This window comes from Pipra filicauda, unplaced genomic scaffold (assembly GCF_003945595.2).
Source record: "Pipra filicauda isolate LSUMZ 115617 unplaced genomic scaffold, ASM394559v2 scaffold188_size1440453_pilon, whole genome shotgun sequence".
NCBI lineage: Eukaryota > Metazoa > Chordata > Aves > Passeriformes > Pipridae > Pipra > Pipra filicauda.
In genome coordinates this window covers 264472-284070 of record NW_024104296.1, presented here as the reverse complement: position 1 = coordinate 284070, position 19599 = coordinate 264472, and positions in this window count along the sequence as shown.

Here is a 19599-nt window from a genome sequence, read left to right as displayed (position 1 = left end):
ATTCCTGCAGAGCTGCTTCTCCCTACCTTTTGTGGGATGATTAGTTAACACAAATGGCAGGGTATCATTTTCAAGGGCTCCTGTGTCACAGAAACTTCATCTCCAGAAGTCTTGAAGATTTAGAGAGGCAAAGCCAGGACTGATGTGCCCTGGTGTTGGCTGGCTGTTTGCCCTTGCAGGAGGACAGGCTGGGGATTCCAGAGGTGCCCTCCAGACAACACTTCTGTGATTTTCCAAAAGCCCCTCAACATGACTCTGGTAACTCATTGGTCATAGAAAAGTCTCACAGAATGGACCTTCTCAAATCCTCCAACTGCTCCACTCACCATCCTAATGCTAAAAGTCCGTTTCTCCAACACCTGAATTTTCCAAAAGCAACACAGGGAATGGCATGTGCATGGACAAGAGTAAACTCTGGAGAGTCAAAGGACTGATACCTCTTCCTGTTAAAGAGCCAGACAGAAAAATTACTGTGTATGTCAGCTAAAAAACAAAGGTCTTTTTTTGCTAACTTCCCTAACTATACCTCAATGAAAAAAAGAAATATAAAAATTCTCTTGGCTACATCTGTATAAAACAGATTATGCTTCTTTTTCATTAACTTCAGATCAAAGCTCTTCACTTTTTAAGTATGGAACCAAAGGGATCAGGTAAAGCAAATATCATCTTCTCTCCAATTTCATGTACAAACACTGAGTTCTCAGGATGAGAAGACATGATTTAGTAGCATTACTACAAAAGAAAAATCTGTATTCATATCCTGATTTTCACATGGATGGCTGGGCTCTCATTATTTTTTTAGTGTGATGATTATATTTAACTACAGAGGACCTGGCTGACATTGTCCTGGAGATCTCTGCCAGGGACAGGCTGAATAGGAGTGAGGGGAATAAGCTTGTGCCTTGGAGCAGGTCTCATGTGAAGGGGACTAATGGGGGCATAAAGTCCCATCCTCACATGCAGGATGTACTTCTCCCCCTCCATGCAGTCACATGAATAAGTTTCTAAAAGCAGGACCAGATGAAGTGTCTTATCTACCACCATTAGACATGTTGGACTAGATGTACTATTCTATGACATCTGCAAAAATAAAGTGACTAGATACTTCAAATCCATATTAAAACGTGGCCCAAAGGCAACATCCAAGCTATATTGCGCTCCACTGCTGTACAAACACTGACAAAGATTTTTCCTGCCCAACCCAGTCATTCAGATTTAAATCCCACACAGCTGAGGACTGTCAGACTCTTGTTTTGAAACTTGTCTGCTGATGAGAAGTGCACAACCAGCTCTGCTCCCATCAACTGTATTAAAAATAAAAGTTTGATCCTGAGGTTAGACCAACATTTATGTGCCAGCTGCCAAACTTAAATGAACTTTCCTAACCAAGGCAGAAAGGCCAAAGCTTTGTGCTAAGAAACCTATTATGAAATTTTATTCTACAAATGGATGGCACTGTTCCCACCTAAAAGAAGGGAACTGTACAAGTGCATGTTTACATCTCATACCCTCATTTGAACACTATCATATGGAGCTGAATTTATTACTGGGGGTGGGGAAGAAATACATTTCAGACATGTTATCTATTATCCAAGTATCTATTCCTCAGTTTTTTACTATTTTGATAATAATCTGCTAAGGAGAGAGACTATTTACAAGGGCATGTAGTGATAGGACAAGTGGGAATGTCTTCAAACTGAAAGAGGTTTAGATTAGATATTAGAAAGAAATTCTTCCCTGTGAGTTTGGTGAGGCCCTGGCACAGGTTGCCCAGAGAAGCTGTGGCTGCCCCATCCCTGGAAGTGTCCAAGGCCAGGTTGGATGGGGCTCTGAGCAACCTGGGCTAGTGGAAGGTGTCCCTGCCCATGGCAGGGGGTTGGAATGAGATGAGCTTTGTGTCCCTTCTAACCCATGTCATTCTGTGATTCTATGATTTTTTTTCCCCATATATTTGCTTCCAAAATTTTCAAAAACTATCCACAGACAGGATCATGGCCCTGTACACAAGGTAACATACTCCACTGAGAGGCCCTTTGAGTGATTTGGTAAGTGAAATGTGGCAATCCTGGAAGTTACACAGCAAGAGGAAAGCAAAGATGATCCAATAAGCCACAGATTCTTCAAGTTCACTCTACATAGTACAGCTCTGGGAGAAGGCAGGTCCAACCTTCAAACTGGCATGGTTTATGTTAGTATAAACTGGATTTTAAAATAATTGAGCCTATGTTGACATTTTTAGACCAATTCCCCAAAATTACTAGGAGTGAATGCAAAGTTACCATTTGTCTGAGAATCTTGAGGCACCAACCACTTGCTACCAAGCTCCAACAGCTTCTCATATCTGTGGGATGAAAACAACTCCCCAGGAGCACTGGTGCTCCCACATGGGATACAAGGGGCTCCTGTAAGACACTGAACAGCATCGGAACAAAAACAGCCTGAGAAATCCTCATCAGCTTTTTTCCTGGCAGCTCTCACGCCTGCACATCTCCAAACAGGTCATAAAACATGGCCTCAGAGCAAGACCTGTGCTAAAAATGTCCAAGATCTGTGATTTTCTCAAGTGCCACCTGATTTATCTCTGCCCAAACAGCTGCCCTTGTCTCTCTAGCAGTTCCACCACTGCCTAATTTCAACAAAATACAACAGGAAGACATAAATATCTGATACAGCAGGATTCCACAGAGGAGAGAAAGCCTAAAAGTTTCCCTTCTGAAGAAAAAAAAAACCAAACACCTCAATAGTTATTAACAGGGAGAATTCTTCCACAATTCATCCTTGAATGCACGTATAGGAAATAAGATGTGAAATATTCCAGCCCTCAAGTGGCTCCTGATGTGTGCCATGGGGTGTTTGCCCATGTGTTCCATGGGAAAACATAAGGTCTGTAGTGGTTCCACAAGTGGCTGGTGAGCAAGAGAAGCAGCACACAGAGCCTGCATTTTGACCTGTGTTTAAGAAATTCAGCAAAGGGTTTTCCTGCTGGATGGCCACATTTTAAGCCTGCTGTGAGCTTGTGTAGGTGCCCTGTTAACACTTACGAAAGGTAAGGAGACACATTTGGGGCTAAATCCCTGTCTGTCTGTCTCACTGCATGTTCCTAGCTTTAGTCAGTGGTGAATACAGACAGAAGTGGGAGGGGGGAGGAGATATAGTTCAACTATTTAGAAAACAGAACTCTTTTCTGATGAGTTATGCAGCTTCCCTCTATAATTTCAAAAAGTACTTTCAAGGAACAAGTGGGAGTTGCATTTTTCAACCTGAAAAGACCTAAGGCTTTGGGAAGATCTTGTCCCACAAAAAGATGAAAGACAGGGTGAAATCCCCATAGACAGATAGACATTGATTTCAAAGCTGTAGGAATAGCTCCTGAAGCACAGGGATATCACTTGGATGATTTACTTTTTATTAAATTAAATCAGTAGTAGGCTTAGATTTTCATTAAAAATGTTGTTTAAGGAGGGGAATGAGAGGTACCCCCACTTTAAAGTTGTCCAAGTGAGATTTGGAAAAGTTTAACAAAGAAAAAAAACAGATAAACAAAACCCATAAAACTTCATGGGAAATTGGGGGGGGGAGAGGGGAATGGCACTTCTGCATGGAAAAAGAAAACAAGAAAAGCAACTCTACCATCAATAAATTCTGTATTTCTTGACCAAGCATATCTCTTCAGTATCTACAGTAAGGCATAGTGCTGAAACTAAGGAGATTTGTCAGCAAATCCAACCAGGTGCCTTAAACCTCATGGGTAAGGAAGCTATCCAACACAGAGCACTTCAGATCCACAGCTCACAAATCTGAAGACAAGCAGCAGCTGAGGCAGAGAGTCCCAGGATGTTTTATAGTGATTAAACAGGAACACAAACAGCCACAGGAAAAGAAAAATCTCTCCAATTAAAAGGATTAATTAATTAAAAGGATGACTCCTCCTCTGCAGCAGATCTGGTTTTCCTTGGAGGGTGCTGGAGAGCCTGGGCAGAGGGCAGTGGCTGTCCTGGCTTTGGGGTGGCACAGCAGGCACAGGAACTCTATTTCCTGGGTGAATTTCAGCTCCCTCCATCCCAAAGTCAGGTCCTAAAGCTGTCTAAATTGTGGTCTAGAACTATCTCCAGGCTCTGTTTAGACTGCAAACAGCTCTGGGTGATCGCCATCCACATACAGATGGAGATGCAATTGTGTGGTACCCAAATCCCCAATTTCCCAGCAATCACAGTGACCATACCACCACTCAATACATCACAGTGGTTTGATGCAAATTAAGCTTTTTCAAAGGAAGAAACTAAACAGGGTGGTGTACTTTTCCTTCCTGTAAGGCCACACTGTGGGGCAGATCACCACAGTGCCCAGGGAGAGGCCTGAGCAAGAGGCAGTGGCTCTACAACAAAATCATGTAGTACCAACTGTGAGAATTAAGATGAGGAGAGACCTCTGGAGGTCATCTAGAATTCCCTAGGCCATAGACTCAAACTTGGAGAGTAGATTTAGATTGGATATTAGGGAGAAATTCTCTCCTGTGAGGGTGGGGAGGCCCTGGCACAGGTTGCCCAGAGAAGTTGTGGCTGCCCAATCCCTGGAAGTGTTGAAGGCCAGATTGGATGGGGCTCTGAGCAACCTGGTCTAGTGGAAGGTGTCCCTGCCCATGGCAGGGGTTGGAACAAGATGATCTTTCAGGTCCCTTCTATCCCAAACCATTCTATGATACGGTTCTATGAAAAAAACCTGGTTTTGAAACTCCTCAAGGATGGAGATTTCACTGCCTCTTAGAGCTTTGCCAATGCTGAACCACTCTCATGATGAAAACATTTTTCCCTTATATCACATCAGAGAAGATATAGGAGTCACCATTACAGACCTGACATTGCAGGCTCAGAGCTTTTTACTTCCCACACAAGTAGGAATTTAGACTGGAGCTATGCACAGCTGCATATCTATACAGAAATCTAAAATTAGTAATATCTTCTCTAATTTCTAGTCTACCTTATGACCCTCTCCTGCTGCAGATGTCTAAAATATACCAGTTTCTGCCTGAAGACAGCAAGCTAGGATTTGCAGATAAATGTTAAAAATCCCAGAATAATCAAAACTGCTTAATCTCAGTCCATAAAAGGAAGGTGAATATCCACATGTAGTTTCCTTTGCTTACTCCCTCTTAACATCCCTTTCAGTCTGAATAGAATTCCATCAGCTGTTCTTGGTCCTTAAGATAAATATCCTGCATTACTGCTACAGATTCCTGTAACTTTCGAGTGCCCAATGAGAAACATTGTCAGAATTGATACATTTTTTTAAAAAGCTCTGGTAATACTCTTAAGAGAAAAGGCTTTGCACATTTATGAGCAGCAAATGCAAGTATTTACATGTCAAAACTGGATTGCAAGAGTCCTGGGACAGCCCCAACAAGCAGGACCCATGACATAGAGAATTCCCTGTCCTCTCTCTGCCTGACTGAACAGGGTGATTTAAGGGATAGGAGACAATGGTGTGAGTCCCTCACAGGTGCATCTCCTGTGTGACTGCCCCACCTACCCAGGTGCCTTTGTACAATAAGACTGAGGCTCTGCAAGTGGAACTGAATGATGGTCCATGAAGGGCAGAGGTGTTGCTGACATTGTCAGTCTATGCCCTGCATCAAAACTGCTTCCATAAAGAAAAAGAGAGGGGTCATTGCCCTCTGAAGGGAACTAAAGGTCCCATATACAGACCAGACCCACTTCTTAGCGACATCTGTTGCCTCCCTGTTGCTCAGGTTAAAGATGTGAAGAGAAAGCTTCACCCCCTGGTACAGCCTGCAGATTATTATCCATCATTGATATTTCAATATCAATGGTCTGAGGGCAGCACCTTTTCAGAGTCCTGAGCCTCACCCAGCTCTGAAGTGCCTCACATGCTCAAGCACAGATTTTTCTCATCCAAAGCCTACTTTCTCCACAGCAGGAGCCCAAGGAATCAGGAAACCCTTTGCCTTTCCTCTTGAGATGAGCCACAGAGTTTGCCTTGGAGCCATGGGCTGCAGAAACCAGAGGACTTCAAGCCCTGGGGCTGGATAGAAGTGAGGGCAACTTGTTCCTATGTTTTTGCAGGAGTTTTCTGAAAGCAATATGCCACTGGATACTGTATTTTCAAAGCAATTTTCCCATGAAAGCGTAATTCCTTGGAAAATACTAAGGCAGCTTTCTTCTTGCTGTTTCTTCTACAGAGAAAGGTCAGCCTTCCACCCTTCAAGAAACTCCACCCTGGCACAGGGCTGACACACAGTAATGCTGCAGGCACAACCATTTGCATGGATTAAAAAGTAATTTTGCAAAAATCAATAATTCCTTCTCAGGTTTCAGAGCCCTAGTGGCAATAAATTGGAATGTCCTTGCCTGGGAACTCAATAGGAATTTCATTCAACCCAGCAGAAACAAATTCCAAAATACACTTTATACTCCAAAACTGGTTCAGGTATGTTAATTTCTATATTCCTTAGCCTCCCTGCCATCATAACCTTATTTTCAAAGCTGATGACCACCCAATATTCCTACTTCAGATGAAGATAAACTTTTTCTGCCCTTTTTATTCTTTAAGCATTTATGTACCTTTTCTTTTTTTTTTTTTTTACTGACCGTGTCTTGCATAAAACATTATTTCTTCAAGTGGAGAGTACAAGGACATCTGTTTGCTTTGTGGTTTGCTTTGTTTTTTATCCTCACTGCCAAAAATACCTGGAGTTGAAACCAGAAACTGTCACTTCTAGAACACTGCTTATCTGGCTCTGACAATGAAGAGCCATATCATTAATTTGTTAAACAGGCTTCTCCAGAAAAACTGGAAAATCAATGAAAAAATTGGGTGAACTAAAAGACTAGAATCAGAGAAATTAGGTGAAATAAAGTGAGTAAGAGTGTATATTCAGAGATCAATAGGAATTTCTCCTCTCTATTATGTATTCAGAGACTAAAAAAAGAATGGAGATGAGGACTCATACTGCTTGATTACAGGATGATTGCAAGAGATCAATAGGACAAGGCTATGAAGGCAGTTCAGAAAATTCTTTTAATGAAAAGAAGCTAAAGACAATTACTTACTTTATTTTGCCTTAAGAAAATGCAGTTGAAAAGGGGATACAATTGCTTCTTTAGTTTCCCAGGAGGGAAAAAAACACAAGGCAGAGAAACTTCTAAGCCAAAAGACAATGCTGGCAGAAGGACATATGGTCTTGTTTGTTTACACTCCCCAAGGAAGGATGTAGGCTGAAAATTTGGGAGAAGTTTCTAACTATCAGAACTATGAAGTTCTGGAACAGCCTTCCAGCAGCAGGGGACAGAACTGTTTTTGACCAGTTCTTCAATTGCAGAATTTAGGAGACAACTTGCAAGACTTGGAGCACAAACATGATGATTTAAGGAGTCATAGGGGTCTGGTATTTCTGCTCACACTCCTGCTCATAGACACTGCACTGGAATTTAAAAAAGGTGGTGGATGGGGACAGGAGGGAAGAGAGAAGTGGAGAATGAATGCTTTAACTTCCCCAAAATTATGCTCAGCACATCATTACTGTTTCTTAGTGGCAAATCTTTTTGCAACTTCACTTATTAAAGGAGAATGAGTCAAAGTAAAGATCTAGCTTTTTCATTATTGTTAATAGTATGGGCCACGTGTACATTTTCCTATGACTGCAGCTGAGAAAGGTTCAGGCTGCCAAAGAGCAAATAACCAACTAAAACACCTGAAAACAGAAAAAGAAACAAAGACAACCCGCAACAACAAATCTCAAGCATAATCTGATGTGCTTTTTCCATACACTCCTAAGACTGCAAACAGCACTCTGCAATCTAGACGCGGACAGAGATTAGCAGGAGAGGTGAACAACCTTCAATCGGACCCTGGTAAAACTACTGCCATCTTTCTCTTTCCACCTGGTCTCAGTTTTTCCCATGTACTTCTTTTTATCTCTTTCTTCACATTTATGGGCTTGGCCTTTTGGAGTTTCCCTCTTTTGGTCTTCTCCTGCTGCAAAGCTTTTTGGAATAGGGAAAGATGTCAAAAGTCATAGGGAGAAAAGGAGGACCATGGGACTGGAGGGGGTGACCACAGGCCTACAGGCTGCATGGCCTGTGCATATGTGAGAAAGCACCCTAAACAGTATTGTTGGAAACTACTACAGCCCAGAGGCAGGAAGCACTTCCACAGGCTTTTCTGAATTACATTTACCAAAGTTCACTGAATCTTTCCTGTTTCTGCTAATCTTCTTGAGGTGATGAACTCACCAGAGTTAAAAAAGCTAAGCCAGGCCCTTTGCCAGAACTGCTCCCTTTTGATTGAAAACATAGTAGGAAGCAGGTAAAGTCTTTATTTAATCTGCAGTGCAGATTAACATGGTTCTCCCTAATGTGCAAATATTTAACATGTGTGTGACATTTAGTCAGCATTCCATGTAGCACAGCACTTCGAACATGAAAAGCAAGAAGTATTTTACACTACCCCCAGTCCCCACTGACACATTGTGGGCACGCAGAGTAGTCCCTACAGAGAGACACTCCCCAGGGCAGCACAGCACTGATATTATATCACCTGTTGTGGCAGTTTGAGCCACATTAGAAATCCAAAATTCAATTTCCAGGCTCCCCCACCCCTTCCCACATTTTATCCTAACACCGGAGGGAAACTTTCAGGCCAGAGGCTTCTATAGGGGAAGGGGGAAGGATTTACATTTATTTACACAAATAAATACTAGACAAACTAAAGGTAACTATATATATATATATATATATATATATAACATTTCTATTTAAGCCCCTCCCTTTAAGTTTAGTCCAGGAGAAGCCTTTTCAGGCTGCTGGGTAATGCAGTCTCTCTCGTGGGAGTGTTCTGGGCTCCTGAACACTCCATAACCAACCCTCAGCTGTTTGCTGCAGTTTCTCTCCTCACGAAGTCCAAGAAAGTAGCTTTGAGTCCTTTCTCCTCGGTCTGCTGTGTGATCTCTCAGTCTCATACCTCGGTCCGTAGGCTGCTGCAGTGTAGTTCAGTTTATCAAGTGTCCTCCCAGTCAGTTTTCGGCTGCCCCCGGTCAGCTTCGGCAGGGCAACTCCCGAGCTCTTGGCCCGGGATTCTTCTCCCGAGGGCCGAGCTGATTTGTTCTCAGCCCGTCCGCTTGGCTCTGCTTTAATGCTGAGCCTTGCATCCACTCCCACTAAACAGCAAGAGGGAAAAAAGAGCCCCCTTCTGCAGCCTGGCTGCAAAGGAAGGGGGGAGAAGAGGGCCTGGCCGCAAGGCCTGCCTCTCTCTCCTCGCTTACCTCAGGTGCTGTGAATCTCTTCCTTCACAGCACACACTCCAAATCCTGCCTCTAACTCTAGCCTAGGTAGAGTTGGGGGGCCGCAGGGCTCCTCTTCCCCCCTCCCGAAGGGGCAAAGAAGGAGCCCAGCCACCCCCTGGCCTTCTCCACCCACACGCGGCAGACACCAACAGAGAACTGCCAACAGCTTCCAGTGCTGTGTATATATGATTTTTCAGCAGAAGAGAACAACGTGGACGGTGACTGGCTCTCCAGGGAACACTGCCCTGGCACCCAATCACCTCTGAGCCCCCCAGCCTCTCAGGGGGGGCCAATTTCAAACTATGACACCTGTACAAGTGTGGAACATCAGAGAGGCAGCACAAATTGAATAGGACATTTTTTTCCAGAAGCAGGTTTCCTATGAACTTGAATAATTCTTTCTTGGACTAGACAACCCAAAGACTCTTCACGTGAACTTAACCCAAGGGACTGAGAAGGAACAATGCTCAGAAAGCAGTAGGAGTTTCCCAGGAGAAATTAAAACCCTGCTGGCTGTAGAGAAGCTGGCAAGGCTTGTCCAGTCCTCAGCAATTATTAACCCCCTTGCTCTTCCACATGACACTGCTGAGAGAGATCTGAAGCACATCAAGCATGGCCACATGGCTCGGAGGGCAATGATCAAGGGCATGGGACCCAGGTGGGGCTCCCCTTGTTCCTGTCAGTGGGATGGAGGGGCCTGAGGAGGAGTAGATGGATCCTGCAGGTCAGAACTGTTTGTACAGTTGTTTGTGGCTCCTATGACAATGGGACCCTCCCTGAAGATCAATGACAGCTTGGAAGGGGACAAGATTCATGTGATCAAGTGGGAAAAAAGTATCTTTTCCAACAGGTTGTCCAACGTCATGAGAAGAACTTTAATGAAAGAGTGATAAAAGAGGGAGAGAGAGATGACCAGCAATATAGTGAAGAAATGGTGGATTTTTGAGAACACTTGAATAGAAGGAACCTTTCTTGCAGTGAGGGGCCCAAAACTGGACACAGGACTTGAGGTATGGCCTCACCAACGCCCCTTACAGATGGACAATCTGTATTTAGACTCCTAAAAGCTGATATTCCTCAGTGAAATGTACAATAATCAACTTCACAGTATCGTAGCAAGGTCTGTACAAACACACTCTGCCATATTTGCACAGCAAGATGTTGTGAAGGATTCTTCCCTTAGGGGGGGAAACACTGGCTTATGTTTCCGGTGTGTTTAGAACTCTGGACAGTTTGATACAGTCCTTGAAATACTGCTTATTGCGGTGTCAGGCTTTGGGAAACAGCCCATCTGTGGAGCCTTCAAGCAGTCAGACACATCAAAGGTTTCTCTCTAGAAAGGAAGCCGAAGAACAGCATGAGGAAGAAAAATTTTATGCCCAGTTATTCATCTCATTTCACAGGGAAGGATGGAAGGATTTCTCTATGAAGGGTCAAATGACAAAATCATAGAATTGTTTGGGTTGGAAGGGACCTTAAAGATCATCTTGTTCCAACCCCCTGCCGTGGGCAGGGACACCTTCCACTAGACCAGGTTGCTCCAAGTTCCATCCAACCTGGCCTTGAACACTTCCAGGGATGGGGCAGCCACAGCTTCTCTGGGCAACCTGTGCCAGGGCCTCCCCACCCTCACAGGGAAGAAGTTCTCCCTAATATCCGATCTAAACCTACCCTCTGTCAGTTTGAACCCACTTCTCCTTGTTCTGTCACTCCAGGCCCTTGGAAATAGTCTCTCTGTATTTTTCTTGTTGACTCCCTTCAGGTCCTGGAAGGCCACAATTAGATCACCCCAAAGCCTTCTCTTCTCCAGGCTAAACAATCTCAATTCTCTCAGCCTTTCCTCACAGCAGAGCTGCTCCAGCCCTCTGATCACCTTGGCATCCCTCCTCTGGACTCACTCCAACAGGTCTCTGTCCTTGCTGTGCTGAGTCCCCAGAGCTGGAGGCAGCACTGTAGGAAAGGTCTCCCAAGAGCAGGGCAGAGGGGCAGTATAAAGAATAAGAAAAGAATAGAAGGTGGAGGTTGTTTTATGAATCTTGGAGCAGAATCAACTGCCCTGGTTGGAATATTAAGTAGAAGAACAGTGGAACTGGTGGGACATTGTCTGCTGCTGCCTGAAGGACAGGATGCTGGACACAGTGGAAGGCAAAGGCAAGCTATGAATGTTGGATTGGCATCTTTTCCTTTGTGGTACTTCTACCTGTAGCTGCCACAAAGGCACATCTCATTCATTGTTCTAGAGAGCCTTGCCATCCAACGAGCACCAGTGAAAATAATTCTAGTTTCAGGAGTCAATACCTCAATTCCAAAACATACCATTATTTTAAATGAATAATGTTAAATTAAGTCTATTACATGTTTTTTTTACACACACAAGCAGTACCCATCACAGAGAGCTGTAAGGCAAATTTAAGGTGCATAAATAAGATACTTTGAAGTGAGGTATGTTGTAGAACAGCAAGTAACAGCACGTTTAGCTTGTGTGAGGCAATTCATCCCACAAGATAGGAGTTATCAGCCTAATTGTGGCCTTCCAGGACCTGAAGGGAGTCTACAAGAAAATTGAGAGAGACTATTTCCAAGGGCCTGGAGTGACAGGACAAGGGGCAATGGCTTCAAACTGACAGAGAGGAGGTTTAGATTGGATATTAGGAAGACATTCTTCCCTGGGAGGGTGGGGATGCCCTGGCACAGGTTGCCCAGAGAAGCTGTGGCTGCTCCATCCCTGGAAGTGTTCAAGGCCATGTTGGATGGGGCTCTGAGCAACCTGGGATAGTGGAAGGTGTCCCTGCCCATTGCAGGGGGGTTGAACTAGGTGGTCGTAAAGATCCCTTCCAACCCTGGCCATTCTATGACAACCTCACAGCGTGGTACAAGCTCTCACAATCCAACAGCTACCCCAGAACTCACACACTGGAATTTCCTCTCTGTTTATCCCACAGCAGTAAGTGTGTTTGCCATCATCATCTTGTTTCCAGGGCTTTTTTCCTTGCAAGCCCAAAGGCCTCTTTTAATAGGAGGGTGTTCACCACTGACATTTAATAAACAGCAATTACTTGAGCTTTAATCTGTTCTGCAGGTTCTTCTACAAGGAATTCAAACCTTCAGGGAGAAAATCAACTGTTATGATGCTTTTCTGAGTTTTAACCAGAAGCATTTTTTTCCTCTCCCTAAAGAGCAACAAGCCCTGTCACAGTGTGGCATAGGTAACACACTGTGAATCTAATTAAGTGTATAATAAGGCAGCAGATTGCAGCACAGTGTGCTGTTACTTCAGTCTCAGGAACATGGAACTGATGCAGACTGAGCTGAACACATCAGGGACCATTTCCAGTAGGGGTGAAGAAGAATCCAGGCTGGGTTCATCCACACTAACGGCACCTGCACACAGACACACAGAAATTCAAAGTATAAACGAGGCACACAAGCAAATCTGGGCAGTGCTGTGGTTTTGCTCATATGGAGTTCCCTTGCATCATAGGTTTGTAAATATTTGTCTCAGTCTTTTTTGGATGTGGCTGTCAGTGGAGAGCTCTAACACAGCATCTCTTTTCCTTAAAATATGGCAAATTGTCTGTGTAATACAAGTATTCCCCCTTCATCGAACTCCTCTTCCCACAGAAGTAGTAGTTTCAGGATATGTGCCCTTACACCATGTAGTTCCCAGGTTTGAATCCTGACACTTGCACAAATAACAATTCCAGTGAGAATTCCTGTTAAATAATCCACACAGAACTGACCTACATTTGCAAATCTCCTTTGAACCACTGTAACAAGAATACACGTGGCATTAGAAGCGAAGACCTATCCTGTCACTGAATCCAGAGCTCTGTGGGTCCACCATAGCAGGGCTCAAGTAAGTGTGGTTTTTCTTCAAAGCTGATCACTGCTGCTTCAGGCACTTTAAAACAGATGGCACATTTCTGGGGAATTTTGCAGGCGAGCACACACTGTTAGGTACAATTTTGCCTTGTCTGGGAGAGGATTCTGGGAGAACCAGGGACTCCGAAAAAATTCACAGTGAACAGATGGAAAAAACACACCCTGAAGTAACAGCAAGTCTCCCCCCCCCAAAAAAAAAAAAAAATCAGAGAAAACTCAGCTTGAAATCTAATCTGGGATTACAAACATAACTGGTAATCACCATATCTGAGAAGGCAGAATTTACTGGTGTTGGGGAAGTACAAAACAAATGCTGAAATCACATTTGCTGCAGGGAGTGGAGCTGAACACTGAAGTGCTGTTAGTGCTTGGTCTCAAGCACAAAGCTCCATGAAAAGCCCCAGTGCCCAAAATTCCAGGCACGAAGAGTGGGATATGATCCTGACCTACCCTGTGGGGTTGATGGACTCTCCATCTCTTTGGTCTTGCACAGTCTACTGAGGGTTTTGGACTGTGAGCAGCTGTGCCCTTTAGCCCTCTCAGTGCTGGCAATTAGTTGTCAAGCTGGTGGGTGTTCTCACCTCACCTGGATCTCAGCACAACAGAAAAAAGGCTCCCAGGCTGCTGAATATTTAAAAAAAAAACATCAATCATAAGTTATATACCAGAAAAATAAATGCAAAACACTGGAAAACGTGCAGGAAAAGAGGGATACAGCAGCTTAAATAGTGTGAACAAAGCCCAGGAATACCAAATCAAACCAGAGAAAAAAGGCAGATGCTTTTATCTTGTGCAAGAATGGAAAAATTGAGGCATGATATGGACAGGAATAGTGACAAACAGGTGAAAGCAATAGTAAATCATCTAACTTTCTGAAAACTACAGTTTTTCTGCTCTTGCTTTTGACACAAGATAGGTAAAATTCAAATAGCAATCTGGTTAAAGGTTGCCTAGTGATCCTGACTGGACTGCACTTGATGCAAGCAGGGCACTGTACGCTGTTGATAACAAGTACACCTGATGTTTCAACAGGGCTGTAGTTTCACAAAGAGGGAGGAAAATGGAAAGGTAAATATAAATTTTATCTCCCGATTTTAGAAAAGTCAGGAAAAAAAAGCGAATGAAAGTAGTTGGATTTTTTTATAATCTTCTTATTGATTATCACAGTTCCACCACAAGGTTTGGTTAGGACTAAAAAAAAATCCCTCATTGACAGTTTAAATGATTCTGTCTCTTCCCTGATTTAGTTGTCCTGAAAGAGACTGATAATATTCCCTTAAATACCAGTCTCCAGACTGGCTCTTCTCCCCATTCCACCAGACACTAAAGAATAAAAACGTTTTTCTCCTCTTCTAATTATTCCTCCCAATGTGGGTTCCTGTTGCTCATGCAGTAAAGCCAAGCTTGATGAAATGCAAAACCAAGGAGGAAAGCAAGGTGTTCTTCTGCATTTCTTAATTTTCCTCTTTTCAGGTTGTAAGAATTTCTTCACTGAAGGGTTGTCAGGCACTGGAAGAGGCTGCCTACAGAGGTGGTGGAGTCTCCACCACTGGAGGTGTTCAAAAAGTGACTGGATGTGGCACTTAAAGCTGTGGTTTAGTTGACAAGGTGGAGATTGGTCAAAGGTTGGATCCGATCTTAGAGGTGTTTTCCAATGAGTCTGTGATTCTAAAAGGGTAAGTAAAGTGAGGAATTTCAAATAGACATGAACCAGTTTTTGATGACTATAGCATTTTTTAGATGAAAAATTCCAAATATTTAAAGTAAAGATTAATGGGGAAGTGAAGTGGATTGTTGTTTAACTTGTGCTGTGTCATTATATTTTATTTTGTTTCTTTAATATGTATTCAAGAAAACACAAGGATGTGAGAGGTTATTCTTCCTTTGTTAAAGATTTATAAATCCACTGAAGTGCAGGCTGGGAAAATTCTAAAGGTAGGCAAAAAAAGGGAATAAGGTGGTCTGGGTAGTAACAAACAGAGTAATGAGTGGTTGGTCAGTGTGCTTGTCTTCCCATGCCCCACACCTGATCCCTCCTGTGTTCTTTTTAAATTCCATTTCTAGGAATATTCCTGAGTGAGGGACTCTCTATTCCATGTGTATTTGTGTGCTTGGAGGTCTAAGTGCCAGCAACTGGAGATCACAGGTCCAAGGGACCTTGTGTGGGAAAACTGGAGTGGCTAGTGAGGGAAATCAAGCTTGGCAAAGGAACTGGTGACCTGCAGTTTATCACAAACTGAGAGCTAAACACTTCTTTCCTATCCAAACCCAACTCAAAGCTATAAAGCACATGTGAGAAACAGGTAAGGATCATCATGGCAAAACTGGAAAGAGGCAAACACCTTTCGTTTTCATTTTCACTGTCACTATGCCAAGTTACTGCTGTATTTAACACTTCCTTGGAACACAAACCTCTGCTTTGCCAAGGATGCCCTCAGCCTTCAGAACCTCACCAAATGCAGTGGCAGCACCAGCTTCATTTTAATTGGCAGCAATATTAGTTAGAGGTGAACTTTCGAAGAAAATGATATCTAAAGAATGTGTATGTGCTCCTATTTTTCTCCCTTCCCCTAGTAAGTCCCCATCCTGTTGGCCAAAGGCAGTGGGCAACTTCACAGAGAACAAAACCTCCCGTTTATCCACTTGTAGAAAGGCTAGAGCATAAGTTTTAATCTCACATACCAGTTGATTCATCTCCTCCAAGCAGAGGAGGTTGGCAATACTCAGGTTCAGGGATCATCTTAAGACATGTGAACTCAATAGTTTTAAAGCAAGGAACATGCACCTTCTGTTGCCAAAATCATAGATAGAGTCACGGAATGCTTTGGGTTGGAAGGGACCTTAAAGGCCATCCAATTCCAACCCCCCTGCCATGGGCAGGGACACCTTCCACTAGACCAGGTTGCTCAGAGCCCCATCCAACCTGGCCTGGAACACTTCCAGGGATGGGGCAGCCACAGCTTCTCTGGGCAACCTGTGGCAGGGCCTCCCCAACCTCACAAGGAAGAATTTCTTCCTAATATCCAATCTAACCCTACTCTCTGTCACTTTTAAGCCATTCCCACTTGTCCTATCACTCCAGGCTCTTGTAAAAAGTCCCTCTCTGGCTTTCTTGTAAGCCTCCTTCAGGTACTGGAAGGGGCTCCAAGGTCTCCATAGAGCCTTCTCCGGAAGAACCCCAGTTCTTTCAGCCTTTCCTCACAGCAGAGTTGCTCCATCCCTCCGATCACCTTGGTGTCCCCCCTCTGGACTCACTCCAACAGCTCCATGTCCTTCCTGTGCTGGGTCCCAATATGGATCCCTGAGGAACATCACTTGTCACTAATGTCTATCAGGACATTGAGCCTTGACCACTTCTGTCTGGATGTGTATATATGTGTGTGTGTGTGTATATATATACATATATATATATATACATATAGTCCTACACAAAGCAGAAAACGTTGTAGGAAAATATTTAATGCCTTTTTAACCAGCTGTATCGCCCAGAGGGTGAATGTTGGCCAAGGAAGTTACAGAAGAGGTGGAAAAGCTGGAGAAGTATTTGCTGAGCAGCAGCTCCGACTACTGGCCAATTTGATGCAAGTCAAGACTGCGGCGATGAGGGGCAAACCAATGTCCACATGTTACTGTATACGTGCTTCTCAAACTGGGAACTCCATATCCTGCTCCGAATCAGAATCCCAACAACAAAATCCCTGAGGTTCCCTAGTGACAGAGAGAAAGGCAATTTGCATTTTCTATTTTTTGACATGCCCAGATGATGTTACATTTGCAAGCTTTTCCAGGAAGGAATGGTGTTCAGGCTGAGTGAACCCCAGGCTACAACTCCTTGCTAGAAGGAGAGAAAGAAGCCATGGAGCAGCACACCATCACTCTGTTCTCAGCTCTGCCACCAGCTTTCCTGTGCTGTTTTGCCAGCGTCCTCCACCTTCTGCTTCCATAACTCTGCAATAACACCATCATGAATTACCCATAATTTGGGTTACCTTAAATGTAACACTCCTCTGAGCTCCTCATTTCACATAATCCTATCCATGTGTCTCTCTTAGGGCAGAGGGAAAGGAAGAAGAAATAACAGCAGAGAGGTAACTACAGTGTAATTATTGCCAGTGTGAAGGCTCTTCTCAGTCGTTAAAAATCTGCCCTCTAAACAACTGAAGAAACCCTTAAGGCTTCCGAAGTGATCCAAGAAAAAAAAATGAGATCTAAGAATAAGGCAGCAGATAGGAAGGTTTAATTCCACCCAAGTCACCTGTTCCAATCGCAGTGATACACTATCAACAGTGGAAATTAAGTGCTATTGTATTTTCAGCAGAAATATGCACATAATTAGCAGTAAGTCCAAACCACAGTCCGAACTGCTTAGTATACATAACCAGTCTTTGAGGAAACATAAGGTCCAAACCCTTCTCTCCACCCTTAGATGAAGACACTATTCCCACCCTATTTCCTAAAATGCAAGTATCCTTCAGTTCTACTTGCAGGGGCATCTCAAAAGGCAAACTGCATTTTGCCTTCTCCTTCTCGTTCCTCCATACCTTCCTCCTTCCACACTGAAAAATTATAGTAGCAGTTACCTTCCCAGGAAAGGATAAAGGCCGTCAATATTTCCCACATGAACCAGTGAGGCCACACCTTGAGTCTTGTGTCCAGTTCTGGGCCACTCCCTGCAAGAAGGACATTGAGGGGCTTGAGATGTCCAGAGAAGGGCAACCGAGCTGGACACTCCTGGAGCACCAGGAGTGGCTGAGGGAGCTGGGGGGGCTCAGCCTGGAGAAAAGGAGGCTCAGGGGGGACCTTCTCAGTCTCTTCAACTCTCTCACAGGAGGGTGGAGCCGGGGGGGTCAGGTTCTTCTCCCAGGGAACAAGGGACAAGACAAAAAGAAATGGCCTCAAGCTACACAAGGGAAGGTTCAGGTTGGACCTCAGGAAGAATTTCTTCACTGAGTGATTAGACATTGGAAGCGTCTGCCCAGGGAAGTAGTGGAGTCCCCATCCCTGGAGGTGTTCAAGGAACAACTGGACATGGCACTCAGTGCTCTGGTCAGGTTGACAAGGTCACCGGTTGGACTCGATGATCTGGGAGGTGTTTTCCAACCCTGGTGATTCTATGAATTACAGTGATTTTGTACTCTGGGCTGTATTACAAAATAAATTACTTTAAAAAAAAATTTTTAAAAAATCAAGACCTCTAGAGATAAAGTGCTTTGGAAGGGTAACTAAGGAGAAATCACAGTGTGGTTCCTACAAGGTAGGAAGCAAAAGTGATATGTAAGACAAAGTATTGTGACGTGATACTCCCCTTTACCCATATAGCTGTCTGATGTGGAACAGGGTGCTTAAAGCAAACTTCTCCTGGATATTCATCACTTGTCCATTCACTAATAGTTGTCTGAATTAAGATCCTGTAGGAGAGCTCTGTAGCACAGCTGAAGGTACTGGAAAAGCTGTGCTTTGATTGAGGGGGGAAAAAAATAAACAAATTCCTGCACGGTGGTGCATTCCCAGAATTGGCACCTCACATCACAGCATTGCCTTTGGCAGCTCTTACTGCAGCACTCTGCCGTGTGAAAATGGAAACTGCTTGTCAGCCATGCAGGGCTATGTGATAATTGCGTCTCTCTGTACTCCACGAGCACTTGTGAAGGAGTTCAGGAACACGTTTTCACAGCAGGATGGGAACAACATGCAATGATCAGGGCCACACTTATTAGACGAGTGCTAATGAGATTACTCATTTACGGTTAGGGCCTGATAGAGAAGACCTTGCAGTCAGAAAAATAATAGAAGTTAAGGATTAAATTATTAACAACATGCACTTCACTTCCAGTTTGTCCTAGCTTTTGAACTCCCAGATTTATTTTAAAGCCACTAAACTTATGTTATCAAAAGAAAAATAAACACTCCACAAGAGCCAAATTGAATACTTCCTTAGAAGGCAGGATCAAAAACCTCTCACTATCACAAGAGCCCATCTCTTTCTAACAGAGTAAACATTAGCAGCAGCAGGTTTGATGCGGAAGAACAAAATGCAGAAGCTGTTGAAATTTAAGAAACACTTTGCGCTCAGGAGTTTCACAGTAGTTTGGCAACAATACAGGGAGTGAGAGATTTCTGATCTTCAGCAATCAGCTGAGGGAGCTGGGGGTGTTTAATCTGGAGAAAAGGAGGCTCAGGGGAGACCTTATCGCTCTCTACAACTGTCTGAAAGGAGGCTGGCATTTTCTTTAAGAGCTGTGCTCAGGGTGCAGAAGAGTCAAGAACTTAAAACCAGGGCTCTGTCTGAGACCTTATAATCTGAATAGGTGGCAGTGCCAGCAATCCCTATTGGCAAGGATGTGTTTTAGGCAACCCAGTCCTGAACTGTAACATTCTTCACATCACTTGAGCGCTGCTAAAGCTCAGTGATATGTTTG